The sequence below is a fragment of the Syzygium oleosum genome, unplaced genomic scaffold (genome assembly GCF_021117445.2).
Source record: "Syzygium oleosum isolate NSW1041296 unplaced genomic scaffold, Sole_v2.1 Sole_v2.13, whole genome shotgun sequence".
Taxonomy (NCBI): domain Eukaryota; kingdom Viridiplantae; phylum Streptophyta; class Magnoliopsida; order Myrtales; family Myrtaceae; genus Syzygium; species Syzygium oleosum.
Window position 1 is genome coordinate 719011 of NW_026607497.1, and position 14773 is coordinate 733783.

Below are 14773 nucleotides of genomic sequence, written 5' to 3' on the forward strand. Positions count from 1 at the left end.
TCAAGTTTTCAACAAACAACCTTAATTACGAGCCACAAAATAGACAATTGCTTCGGCTAATAATCGGACAAACTCATTATTTTGGTAAGGCTGGCCACGAAAATTAAATCTAAATCCACAAAAAAGGAAAAAAAGACTCCTATGTAGTTCTCTTTGCAATTTATGTGCTTGCTTCGGATAGAAGACACTAGTTTGCTTGGATGTCGAGTTCTCGATTTCTTCTCCTCCTCCTCACTATTACCATCATGGGTGTTCCGGGTACAAAGTCGCTCCTTTTAGAATCGCTTGCAAGCAGAGTTAACTTTAGCATGTAAAGTTTTGAAAGGGGTGTCGGTGAAAGTTTGATACAGGGATCTTTTTTTCGTTGGTCCTGGAATTTGGTCGCGGTGCTTTGGAATTTCTGTGTGATCATGATGGAATGTTTCTAGGAATCTTGGGATTCTGATTTTGTTTTATGAACTGCCAATATGTTCGCCTTTGCTGATTCACTCTGGCATGGAATGATGTTTTAATGAATTTAGTTTATCCAGTGGGTTTAGTTTCTTGGCGAAAGGTTTAGCATCCTCATCTTTGAGACATTGGATGTATGGGGTGTGGGGAGAGGAGTTCATGAAGGTGTTGAAATTAAGTGAAATTAATTGGACCCGCGCGTTTGTCCTCATTTTGGTTGACTAGCTTTGAATGTGGCTTCTTTCGGGGTCAATCATGCTCATACAGAGAATCATATGTTTTGCCTGATGTGTTGTTCCAGGGTTCTCGGGGTTTGAGTTAAGTCAGATAAAGTGTGGTACCCAGTGGAGTCTTGAGTAAACTGATGTCTACTCATTATAAATATGGCTCGGCTTATGTGTTCATCACCTTGCTACTATGCTGATCATAGTATGCTCTAGGTCATGCGATATCTTATTATGAAGTCGTGAATGTTCAGTTGCGTTTCCAGTTGGTGCATTACATCTAGATAGAAGCAGCACAATCATAGCTGCACAGCTAAAGAGGAAGATAAGTAATTTTAACCGGTAAATACTGTGAGCAACTGGGTTTACTTCACTATAGCTTGAAAAGATTCTGTAGGACTTGAAAATTGGAAAATGTGTCTCTATAGCCTTTTCTCCTTAGTCCTCTTTCCACCTTTCTTGAACAGATAACTTACTGGAACAATGAGGACTAAGTATGCCCATATTCATGATTTTACCGATTGCCCTGATGAATCAAAAATGATTTATGATCTTCGCTCTGTATGCTTTGCAACCTTTTTTTGGGGGAATTCCATTTCTCAGCAACTTTTTTCAGGTTATGCTGTTGCTGATGGAAGACCAGTAAGAGAATCAGGGATGCCTTGCTGTGGTATTGGAGTTGGATGGTTCCTGTAAGTTCTGTTCTTTACTCGTGGGTTGGATTTCATGTATTGGTGGGCACATAGCCAATTGCAAAACATGATGAAGTCAGCAATGTCAATAACTACAAGGACTGCGTGACAGTTCTTGAGCCTGGATGTAGCAGATTCTTATGCTTCATGAGTTCAACACTTTATCTTTTGTGATGCTTATTGGTACCTGGCCTTTAAGTTTGAGACCAGAGAAATACCATGTGATGGTTCTCTAATGAAATCTGAGGCTTGTATTCATGAAAATTTCGATCTTTTTATGATCATCAGCTAATTAGGGATGTCTGCTTTGTCAAAGGTTTATCATTGGCTTCTTCCTTGCTGCCATCCCTTGGTACATTGGCCTACTTATTCTTCTCTGCAGAAGGATAGACTACCGGGAAAAGCTTGGATATATTGCTTGTACAATCGCTGTGAGTCTCTCTATTTCTTCTGTCAGAAAAGTAGCTACATTTGCTTGTTTGTTTCATCCAGGTAGTGCATATGTTCACCCCCCCCCCCCCCCCCTCTGTTGCGTGCTCATGCACTCGGGTGTGCGTACTTGCATGTATACTTGTCTGCCAATACTGTACTCTGTAGAATTAATACTGTCATTCATCTTAGTAAGTACCTCTTCCAAAAGAGCAGTTCGGTAATCCATCACATAAATTATTAACTTCTCTCCCCAGTCCAAAAACTTAGCTCACGTGCAACTGTATATTTGGTTCTTTCTGTCACGCCCCGAACCCCATCGGGCACGCGACACCCTTACCTGGTCGATTAGTGCGACGTCCCAGGAATGTCGCCGACCTCAAATCGCCATCAGAGATTTACAACCACAGTGGATACTAACAATTAATCCCTAACAAATAAAACTGGAAAGAATAGGGAGAATACACATATTTCTTTTCCCATTGCCAAACTTAGACCATATTATTTACAGTTACAAAGCCACCACATATGCAAGTACCCCAAAAACTACAGGTCACTAAATATAAAGGTACACCCCAAACTACAAGTCACTAAATATAAAGGTACACCCCAAACTACATCTATAAATACTGCGGAAGTGTGCTTAATCCAGGTGAAGTTATCGCCCATCGGAAACTCTGCAACGTCCAACTCGGTGTGTACGGGTACCCCAAAAAGCTCTGGTGGCTGCGGTGGAGGATTCATGGTTCCTGTCGGAGTTCTGAAAATATTGGTTGAAACAACCATGAGAACACTTCTCAGCAAGTTCACCCCTAAACCCCACCTAGACTATCACGTACCTCCAGACAATTTCACAAAACACAATCACTCACCTACACCACATAATCACATAGCAGGCACATCAACACAATCGCAAGCATGCACAAATTTTCATGTCATGCACTCATTCCGTTCTCATCATGTCTCATGCACATTCCTCGCCAGTGACCCGCGTACACGTATACGCCTCAGGTACACTGTGACCTCGTTCTCATCATATCCCATTCACATTCCTCGCCAGTTACCCGCGTTACAGTACACGCCTCAGGTACACTGCGACCTCGTTCTCATCATATCCCATTCACATTCCTCGCTAGTGACCCGCGTTACGGTACACGCCTCAGATACACTGCGACCTCTTTTCACAATACTTCCGGGCCCGCGTAAACGTACACGCCTCAGGCCATGTTTCTTGCCCACGTAAACGTACACGCCTCAGGCTCAACATCTACCACCTACTGTGCAACCCGCGTAGAAGTTCACGCCTCAGGCTGGCAGTCTTCCGGTAATACCGGGCATCGTCTCGCATTACACGCCTCAAGACGGGTTCAATTCCCCGCGTTAAACGCCTCAGGGATTATGTGATCAAACGAGCATACCACACACTATATTTTATCTGGACCCCACGTTAAACGTCTCAGGGTTTTTAGTGATCACACACACATCGCTCCACTCAAATTCATACATACCCACATGCTCAAATATCACATAAACATGCCCAAATTTCAACTAAATCAATTCAGTCCAACCTTTCACAAACAATTCCGAATTTCCTTCGTTTAATCCATAAATCGACACGTACATTTTTCAACCAACACACCAATGATCACAGCTCATAAACACACATATAACCATCACAATTGCGAGTAATTTCAGTCACAAGGACCCTCACAATTCAGCCACGACCTCACATAACAATCCAACACATATACACCACAATCAAGCCATAAGCACATTATTCCGAACTACAAATTCCAGCATGTATACTTCTTGTAGGCAGCCCTTATTTACTCTTTAAATAACCCCCAAACCATCATAATTCCAGCCATAATTTTACCCAAGGTGAACTCGATAAATTTGCCCATGAAACAAACCCCAAAATTTGCTAAACACTAGTCCGTTAATACTGAAATCGTTATTTTTCTTCCACCAAACGATGCTAAATCGATTCCGGTCCTTCACGGGACTTTCTCATCATAAATTCTCGGTTCTAAAAATCCAACTTGCGTCCCGATCGACCCATCACGGCCCCATGAACAGTAGACCACAGCCACTGTTATTTTCGAATTTCCAATAAATATTGCCCGAATTAAATCCTAAGGCCCGCCATAAAATTTCCACTCCCTATTCATGCAATTCCGCACCTAATTTTTACCAGATTTCGCCCAAAAATCGCCCGTCGATACCCGAAGTCCTAAGTTGGGTTTAGAGCGCGACTTACCCACGTTCTAGACTATCGCGGCTAGAACGGAAAGCGGCGGCACTTAATCGGGAACGGCGGCGACGGTGTACGGCTCCCGGGTGGCGGCGATCGGCTTGGGTGACGACGGCGCGGCTTGGGCGGTGGCCGGTGGGGCTCACGGCCAAAGGGAGGACCGAAAAGGAAGAGAGAGAACGGCGGGATGGGGGTGGCGTGAGGGGTGCGAGGCGGCGGGGCGGTGGCGCGGCGCGGTACGGCGGCGATCCAAGCAGCGGCGCGGCAGTGATCGGGAGAGAGAGAGAGAGAGAGAGAGAGTATATGGTGGAGGGGGAGGGGCTCTCGGCAAAGAGGGGATTTCACGGGGAGAGGGGGGGAGAGAGAGAGTATATGGTGGAGGGGGAGGGGCTCACGGCAAAGAGGGGATTTCACGGGGAGAGGGGGGGGGGGGGAAAGAAGAGAGAGAGGAGAGAGAGAAAGGGGGGTCAAGGGCTTATATCCAATTTTGACCATTTTTTGGTAATTTACCAAAATACCCTTGCCCTTTAAAACATGCCCTTTGATAAATCTCAAGGGTAAAATGGTCCGATTCTCCGTTTCTCATCAAAATGAAGTTTTTATGAAGGATTCGGGCACAACAAAAACTGCACGTTACATCCGCAACGTCGTCCTAACTTCCCGTTGTGACTTCCAAATTTTCCGGTGTCCGATTTGGGCTGAATTAAATAATTCAATTCTATTAAACGTAACTCGAGCGTTTCTCAAACTAACGGGTGGCTTGTTGGGGAAATTCGCTTATTCGACCCGTGACTGACACTAAATCGAGTCACGTGCAATTTATTCAGACCGTCACGACTTCGGTTGTCAATAAAATCGCGAGGATCAATTACTAGATCCGTGGGGCACGATCGTTTGGTATAGGTTCAGGATCGTTTGTCAATTCATTTCGTGGTCCAGCGGTATCACCCGCGATCCACTACTGTGATAGTGGCGAACTGACCCCTGACTATCCTTAGATCGGTCAACAGTGGCTCAAAATATCACCTCGACGATTTAGTGGTCGAAAGTCAATCCACGATCGAATTTTCTTTAGTCGTACGAATTTAACTCCCCGATTAGCCTTTCCCTAATGGTTAGCATCCCAGGAATTATCAGTTCCGGGCGAGAATTAACTATGAGCACATTCATAAAACTCAGTATTTTATAAATCCCAAATGGACTATTTTTTAGGATGTCACAACTCTTCCCCCCTTATAAAAATTTCGTCCTCGAAATTTACAAATCTCACCACCATCCAATATTTACAAATCCTCCTACTGCTCAAACAGGTGGGGGTATTGACGTTGCATCATCTTTTCACTTTCCCAAGTTGCGCCTTCAGTCCCGTGGTGCTCCCAAATAACTTTGACCATCGAGATCGTCTTGTTCCTTAGAACCCGTTCCTTCTGATCTTCAATCCTTTCTGGCCTCTCTACATATGACACTTTGTCATCTACTTCGATCTCCTCATAATTCAACACATGAGTCGGATCCGGTTCATATTTTCTTAACATCGATACGTGGAACACATTATGCACTTGCGATAGATTTGGCGGAAGTGCAAGACGATATGCCAAATCTCCAATCTTTTCTAAAATCTCAAAAGGTCCCACGTACCTTGGACTCAATTTGCCTTTCTTGCCAAACCTGGATAATCCCCTCATGGGCGATACTTTAAGAAAAACATGATCCCCGACTTGAAACTCCAAAGGTCTTCGCCTTCGGTCTGCATAACTCTTTTGACGGCTCTGCACTGTCCTCAGCCTTTCACGAATAATCTTAACTGCCTCAATAGACTGCTCGACTAGCTCTGGCCCAGTTATAGTCCTTTCTCCCACTTCATCCCAACACACGGGCGTTCTATAAGCCCTACCATATAGTGCTTCAAAAGGCGCCATTCCAATGCTCTGCTGGAAACTATTATTATATGCAAATTCTACTAAGGGCAGTTGCTCTTCCCACTTACCCTGGAAATCCAACGCACACGCCCTGAGCATATCCTCTAGAGTCTGAATCGTCTTCTCAGACTGACTATCCGTCTGAGGGTGGTAAGCTGTACTGAATTACAGCTTCGATCCTAAAGCCATCTGCAAACTTTTCCAAAAATTGACGGTAAATCTGGGATCATGATCGAACGTAATCGTTACTGGTACCCAATGCAATCGAATTATCTGCTGCACATACAACTCTGCATACCGCTCCAATGCGAAATCTTTTCGCACAGCCAAAAAGTGTGCCGACTTAGTCAGTCCGTCGACGATTACCCAAATAGTGTCATGGCCTCTTTGGCTCCTTGGCAATCCCGACACAAGGTCCATGGTTATATGTTCCCATTTCCACTCTGGGATTTCCAATGGTCGCAACAATCTTCCAGGCTTATAATGTTGCGCTTTCACTTGCTGACATGTCAGGCACTTAGCCACGTGCTTAGCGATGTCCGCCTTCATACCATTCCACCAATAGTACTGTCTCAAATTTCGATACATCTTAGTACTACCTAGGTGGATACTGTAACTGCTACGATGTGCTTCCGACAAGATTTCTTCATTAAGCTCAGCATCATCAGGCACACACAGACGTCCACGGAATTTCAATATTCCGTCTTCGGATACCTGAAAATCCGGTTTCCTCTTAGCCTCCTCCGCCTCTACAATCCTTTGAATGTCCTGATCCGAAGATTGCAACATCTTGATTTTAGCCTGGATCTCCGGTTCAATCCTAAGCGTAGCTAGCAAACTCGAGACTTGACTTACTTCAAATCTGAACTCCGAGTCCCGAACTTTTTCCAACAGTGTCCACTCCTTAACCATCAAATATGCTATACTCGATTTACGGCTCAAAGTATCAGCTACCCGGTTAGCCTTTTCGGGGTGATAAAGAATCTCACAGTCGTAATCCTTCAATAACTCCATCCACCGACGCTGCCTCATGTTTAACTCCTTTTGAGAAAACAAATATTTGAGGCTCTGATGATCGGTATAAATTTGAAACTTTTCTCCGCATAAATAGTGTCGCCAAATCTTCAGGGCGAACACAATTGCGGCCAATTCCAAGTCATGCGTCGGGTAGTTCAACGCATGCGGTCTTAACTGCCTTGACGCATAAGCTACCACTCGCCCATGCTGCATGAGCACACATCCCAATCCTTTCAACGATGCATCACTATATATTTCATATCCTCCGGGTCCTGACGGAATAGTCAACACTGGTGCCGTCATCAATCTATGCTTCAATTTCTGAAAACTTCTTTCACATTTGTCGGTCCACTCAAACCTTATTTCCTTTTTCAATAAATGCGTTAATGGCGTTGCTATTGCTGAAAACCCTTCCACGAAACAACGATAATACCCCGCTAAACCCAAAAAACTCCGAACTTCTGTTACCGTCGTTGGTCTAAGCCACTTCATCACAGCTTCAATTTTCGATGGATCCACTGAGATTCCTTCCCCCGAGATCACATGTCCCAAAAACGCTACTTGACTGAGCCAAAATTCACACTTGCTAAACTTAGCATATAGCACGTTCTCCCTTAAAGTCTGCAACACTCGATTCAAATGAAATTCATGCTCCTCTAAGCTCTTCGAGTAAACCAATATATCGTCTATAAAAACGATCACAAACTAGTCTAAAAATTCTTTGAACACTCGATTCATCAGGTCCATAAAGGCAGCAGGGGCGTTCGTCAATCCGAACGGTATTACTGTAAATTCATAATGTCCATACCTCGTTCTGAATGCCGTCTTCGGTACATCCTCCTTTCTAATTCGCAACTGATGGTATCCTGTTCTCAGATCAATTTTAGAGAACACCGAAACCCCTTGCAACTGATCAAACAAATCATCAATCCTTGGCAAAGGATATTTATTCTTAACCGTTACTTGATTCAGCTGACTATAATCAATACACAGCCTCAGTGATCCATCTTTCTTTCTAACAAATAACACCGGTGCTCCCCATGGAGACGCACTCGGACGGATAAATCCCTTGTCTAACAACTCTTGCATCTGAACCTTTAGCTCCTTCAACTACGACAACGACATCCTATAAGGTGCTTTCGATATTAGCTCAGTTCCTAGTGCCAATTCGATTACAAATTCTACCTCCCTTGCTGGTGGCAGTCCCGGCAATTCCTGAGGAAACACATCGGGGTACTCGCACACCACAGCTATGTCTTCAAGTCTCGGCTCTTCAGCCGTCGAATCAACTACTGCCGCTAAAAACCCTTGACAACCTTCACTCAGCAACTTCGTCATTTCTAGCGACGAAATCCATGGAATCGAGGGTCCTCCTCGACTTCCCACAAATTTAAATTCCGGATGTCCAACAGGATTAAATTGGATCACCCTACTACCACAATCCATTACGGCTCTCTGTTTAGACAGCCAATCCATACCCACGATTACATCAAAATCGTACATATCTAGAACTGCTAAATCAATCTTCTCCTCCCTATCCCCAATTACGATCTTACAATTTGGACACCTCATTAAGACTAACATCTTTTCATCTAAAGGAGTCGTCACGCATAGCCCAACATCAAGCAATTGCGGTTCTATTCCAAGCAACTCAACAAACTATTTCGATATAAAAGAATGTGATGCCTCGGGGTCAAATAAAGCATACGCAGCATGGTTGCACAGAGAAATCGTACCTGTGACAACCCCTGGTGCGTTCTCAGCTTCTCTTCTGGCCATGGCATACACTCGTTCTTGTGCCGGTGGCCTATTCTGATTTGCTGCTTGAGCCGCTTCAGCCTGATTCCCATTCCGAGGTGGCGGCAACGCAGGCGGCCTATTCTGTCTGGGATTGGGGCAATTCCTTATATGATGACCGAATCCCCCACATCCAAAACACGCTCCACCCCGGGTTGGACAAGGTCCATTCCCGTGTTGACCTCCACAAATCCTACACGGTCCATTCAGATTCCGGGCCGGCTTCCCAATATTTCTCCTAACAGAAGGAGTGAAATGTCTATTATCTATCATCGGCCTCTTCCCAGGATTACGATTATCCCTACCTGGGTTAAACCTCGACCCAGAAGCGACGGCCCTATCCATCTGATCTCGCTCTAGAATCTGGGCCCTATCAAACATTTCCTCATAAGTTCCCAAATTTACTAAGAATAACAGCGCTACGGATATCGCCCTCAATCCGTCCCGAAATCTTCGCGCCTTGTCATCGGGGTGCTCTACCATTCTCAGCGCAAACTTCAATAATCTAGCAAATTCCGCCTCATATTGATCTACCGTCATCTGACCCTGGCGGAGTCTCATAAACTCTGCTAGCTTCTTTTCCCTAGCATTTGCCGAGAAATATTTTTCATAAAACTTCTCAGTAAAAACAGCCCAAGTCCGAGCTGTACCTTCAAGAAATATTCTATCTTTGGTGGCCTTCCACCAGTCGTTCGCGTTATCCTGCAACTGGTAAACTGCCAGAGTTACTCTTTCATTATCGATACACTCTAGCACCTCAAAAGCCTTCTCGAGCTCCTCGACCCATCGAGGTGCAGTCTCAGGATCACCTTTCCCAGAAAACTTAGGCAGTTTTAACTTCATAAACTGCTCTACCAGTTGATGCATTAGCCTATTCATATTCATTTGCCCTTGCCCCAGATTCTCATTATTATTGACAGCAGCAGCGGCCTCAGCGGTCTCGGCAGCTTGGGCCATCGGAGCAGCTCTTTCCTGAGTCTGCTCTTCTAATAGATTTCCGATCCGTTCCAACGTCCTCATCACGACTTTCATTCTAGGTCCTGAGCAGGTCTAATTTCTACTCTAGGGTCCACTGCAGCTCCAACATCCACTCCTGGATTCTCTACTGCTCTAGCACCCATTCCGAGGTCCTCAACGGCTCTAGCTCGAGCACGACCTCGACCTCTTATTCCCCTTCCAGAGTCCCTTCTTGGGACTCTTCCTACGCCTCTTCCTTCACTGCTCATTATCGCAATTCTACCACTCTCCTACCTGCTATAATTCCATTTAGGAATTAGCACTCTAGGCCAACTAGATCAATCTAGTTCTAGGCAGTGAATTAACACAAGAATTCACTAAACAAACAATTCCTCGCTACCAATCACAAGACCACCATCACAAGAGTCTGAACACTTATCTCAGGTCCAGACGCACCTGCATTCAATTACCACAACAATTTTCTCACTCAATCAATCACAACAAACAATCTGGAGGCACATGTAGCTCATTCCACCTTACAACTCGCTAAGTCTCCCTAAATTCTACCTAGGGTTTCTGCTCCTTATCACTCCAAACTTCGACCAGTCTAGATCGAGCTATCCTTGCTCTGATACCAATTCAAACGGGGATGTCACGCCCCGAACCCCATCGGGCACGCGACACCCTTACCTGGTCGATTAGTGCGACGTCCCAGGAATGTCGCCGACCTCAAATCGCCATTAGAGATTTACAACCACAACGGATATTAACAATTAATCCCTGACAAATAAAACTGGGGAGAATAGGGAGAATACACATATTTCTTTTCCCATTGCCAAACTTAGATCATAATATTTACGGTTACAAAGCCACCACATATGCAAGTACCCCAAAAACTACAAGTCACTAAATATAAAGGTACACCCCAAACTACATCTACAAATACTGCGGAAGTGTGCTTAATCCAGGTGAAGTTATCGCCCATCGGAAACTCTGCAACGTCCAACTCGGTGTGTACGGGTACCTCAAAACGCTCTGGTGGCTGCGGTGGAGGATTCATGGTTCCTGTCGGAGTTCTGAAAATATTGATTGAAACAATCATGAGAACACTTCTCACCAAGTTCACCCCTAAACCTCACCTAGGCTATCACGTACCTCCAGACAATTTCACAAAACACAATCACTCACCTACACCACATAATCACATAGCGGGCACATCAACACAATCGCAAGCATGCACAAATTTTCATGTCGTGCACTCATTCCGTTCTCATCATGTCTCATTCACATTCCTCGCCAGTGACTCGCGTACACGTACACGCCTCAGGTACACTGCGACCTCGTTCTCATCATATCCCATTCACATTCCTCGCCAGTGACCCGCGTTACAGTACACGCCTCAGGTACACTGCGACCTCGTTCTCATCATATCCCATTCACATTCCTCGCCAGTGACCCGCGTTACAGTACACACCTCAGGTACACTGCGACCTCTTTTCACAACACTTCCGGGCCCGCGTAAACGTACATGCCTCAGGCCATGTTTCTTGCCCGCGTAAACGTACACGCCTCAGGCTCAACATCTACCACCTACTGTGCAACCCGCGTAGAAGTTCACACGTCAAGCTGGCAGTCTTCCGGTAATACCGGGCATCGTCCTGCGTTACACGCCTCAGGACGGGTTCAGTTCCCCGCGTTAAACGCCTCAGGGATTATGTGGGGCACGATCATTTGGTATAGGCTCAGGATCGTTCGTCAATTCATTTCGTGGTCCAGCGGTATCACCCGCGATCCACTACTGTGACAGTGGCGAACTGACCCCTGACTATCTTTAGATCGGCCAACAGTGGCTCAAAATATCACCTCGACGATTTAGTGGTCGAAAGTCAATCCACGATCGAATTTTCTTTAGTCGTACGAATTTAACTCCCCGATTAGCCTTTCCCTAATGGTTAGCATCCCAGGAATGATCAGTTCCGGTCGAGAACTAACTACGAGCACATTCATAAAATTCAGTATTTTATAAATCCCAAATGGACTATTTTTCAGGATGTCACACTTTCTGTCCCAAATATACCATGTAACATGTTAATTGAGGAAGCCTTTACTGTCTTCCAGCTTATCTTTGTCTGGCCCTCTAATAACTTCTTATTCCTGACAATGCCTTTGTTAGTTTACCCTCCAAAATGAAATCCATGTCCCCCGTTGATATGGAACTTCAGGAACTGCAAAGTAGATGCTTTGCTATATGGTTTTTCTTGAGTAGGGAAAAAGTTCGTCCTGCACATTCCCGCATCTAGATCTTTCACGATCTTACACATCTCTAAACCTCATTTATGAGCCTGACCTGCTTTTCTCTACATCTCTATCTTATATATACATGTTCAATTCATTTTACGACAGACAAAAATTTAAAATTCCTTAAATATCCATGTGCAGGCAATTCTGGCAACAATTGCAATCGTCCTTGGCGTCACGAGAGAAGCTGATGATTGGTAACATCATAGCAAATGGGATAGTTCATGCGATCTAGCTGTTGACTACATGAACAAATGGGGCCATCATGTTATTGACCATAATTTATCACAACCTTTCCTTCTTTCAGATGAACAAGGAAAACAGTACGGTTGTGTTGGTCCAAGAAGTCCGTGTTTCGGATTATTCCTAGTTTTCAAGAAATGTTTTGTGTAAGAACACGGTTCTCCTGTCTTTTTGGTTGGGAAAGCCATGTGACGTATGTATTTAACTATTGCAGTGACTATATATCTATTATGCTCCTTTGTAATATTGTGAAGCTAATCTGATTGTCAGTATGTTCATTTTCATCTGAATATCTTGTAAGAACCGATGCAGGAAATGTCTCAAATACATCTACCAATTCATCTTGCGTACTCTGTCAAAGCATCTGCAGACTAGATTGATGATAGAAGCAGTGGATTGTAAATATCTTGCTTTTTTCAGTGGGGATTCATGTTGAGTTCTGTGAGCTCGTGATAGTGAACGATGAATGAATATTACATCTTATAATCACGTCTAGTATTTTCAACTTAGGGACACGGGCAAGGATTGCCATGAGGTCCAAGTTGTGGATTAAAGAAGATTAGAGACCATTTTAGTTCATCAAATCTTTAGGAACTTATGCAAGAACAGAAGCCTTAACTCAACTATACATATCATCAACGACGACTAGTGATAACATTTTAGTTTGATCAAATCATCCATGATCAGATTGAATGAAGAATCGATTCAAAATGGAATCGTTACTGCAAGATGCGATTTTTCTCCTTTGTTTGTTCTTGCAAAAGATGCGGAATGCTCATTCCTCCAACAAACAAGGAGAATGGCCATTCCATGGCTCCATTTGCGGTATGATATGGGCCGTATGGCCAATCCATTCCTTGGCAAATATTAAGAAAATTATTATATACAATGGTATCGAGTGTACCTTTTATTTTTGTTTCTCACACATTACCCATTTTAAGGACATTTTACATTCCAAAATTATCCTATCACAAAACAAGGATTCTTTTCAACTTATTTTCTCATACTAATACAAGAATTGCGATTCGTATTTCATTCCGTTCCTCATTTCATTTTCTTCCATTCCTTGCTTTAGTTCATTTCCCTCTCGTTCCATGCCACCAGTTGTAGGATAGGATGTGGACTTGGATGTTTTCTTGAGAGGAAAAAACAAGGGGAAATTTTGCACTTTTAGACATTGTTGCCACATGAAACTTAATCACGAAGTTATGGTCCTGTGGATGTTCAAGTGTGCATCATTCATAGGGGAGTATTGAGGAAATGTCGTTTGAGTCATGGTCCCCTGGCTGCAATAAGAATGAGTCAAATCTGTCTGGGCATCAAAGGAATCCAGAAGACCTTGCTTACCAAGCAGTAGCATTCACTGCTAATCCAAAAGACATTCTTCTGGAAGACAAACATCTAGGTGATTAAGTTAAGTTTGTCGTCAAACCATTGTTAACACAAAGCGTCATTAACGACGCTGCCCTTTCTGGCTTGTGGGGGCTGAACCATCCTTTGCCCAGAATGCCAGCACGCGCGCTCCTCTCCTGCAGATCTACGCTGTTGCATTGGTCTTCTCTTTTCCCTGAACTGTCTTAAAACGTAAGTGATGACGTTTTGCGGGGTGGGGCATTTGTCCGTGTTCTAGATGTCGGCTCGATGCGACCTCTCTTGCCCCTTTGGCCCACACCACAAGACAAATTCAATGCGTCAGAGGTATTCTTACTGCATTTTTTTTCCTGTTTTAGATCCATTTGGCCGGCCATCTCAAAAATAAAAGATTTTTATTAACACCCCGTGAAAATGCTGGTGAAGTTGAGCGCTCGTTAATAAGATCGAAGAATAAATTAATGATGAAAAGAAATTTAGAATTTACAAACAGTCCAATGGAATGAGGTTGAATAATTTGAAGTTTTTCTTTTACTTTTTTCAAACTATACGATTTACGCTTTTTGATAATATAAAATAATTGAAAACTTTAAAGTTGTGTTACGTTGATATGTAAATTCACATGTAATTTTTTCACAATTATTTTAAATTTTTATATTACACTGTAAGTTTTGACGGAAAGGTAAGAAAAAGTTACTTTTAACTTTTTAGACTTTTCAACAAGCAAACTGTAATACATTCATACATTCCATGGAAAAATAAACGACGGTGCACCATTTGTCAATTCTACAAAGCATGTGTTTGACAACTCGATAAAGGGTCCTCATAGTCAACGGTGATGGCTGAATGGCACGAGTCGATGTTTCTAAAACACAAGATCATGAGTTCAAGCGTTGCTCATCAGTAAGTAATCTTCAAACCAGAATTTTGTGATGGCTGCCATAATAATGTTCGGAGAAAGTAGGGTTCGGAGAAAGTAGCCATGATGGTTGGGCTTCCCAACTCTTTTGGGGTCATGATATATGGAAAGTTATCTCTAATCTTATAGGATGATGCAAAACAATCTTATAGGATGATGCAAAACAATTTACTTCACGGCAATGCGTGAAAATATTGAAGTCC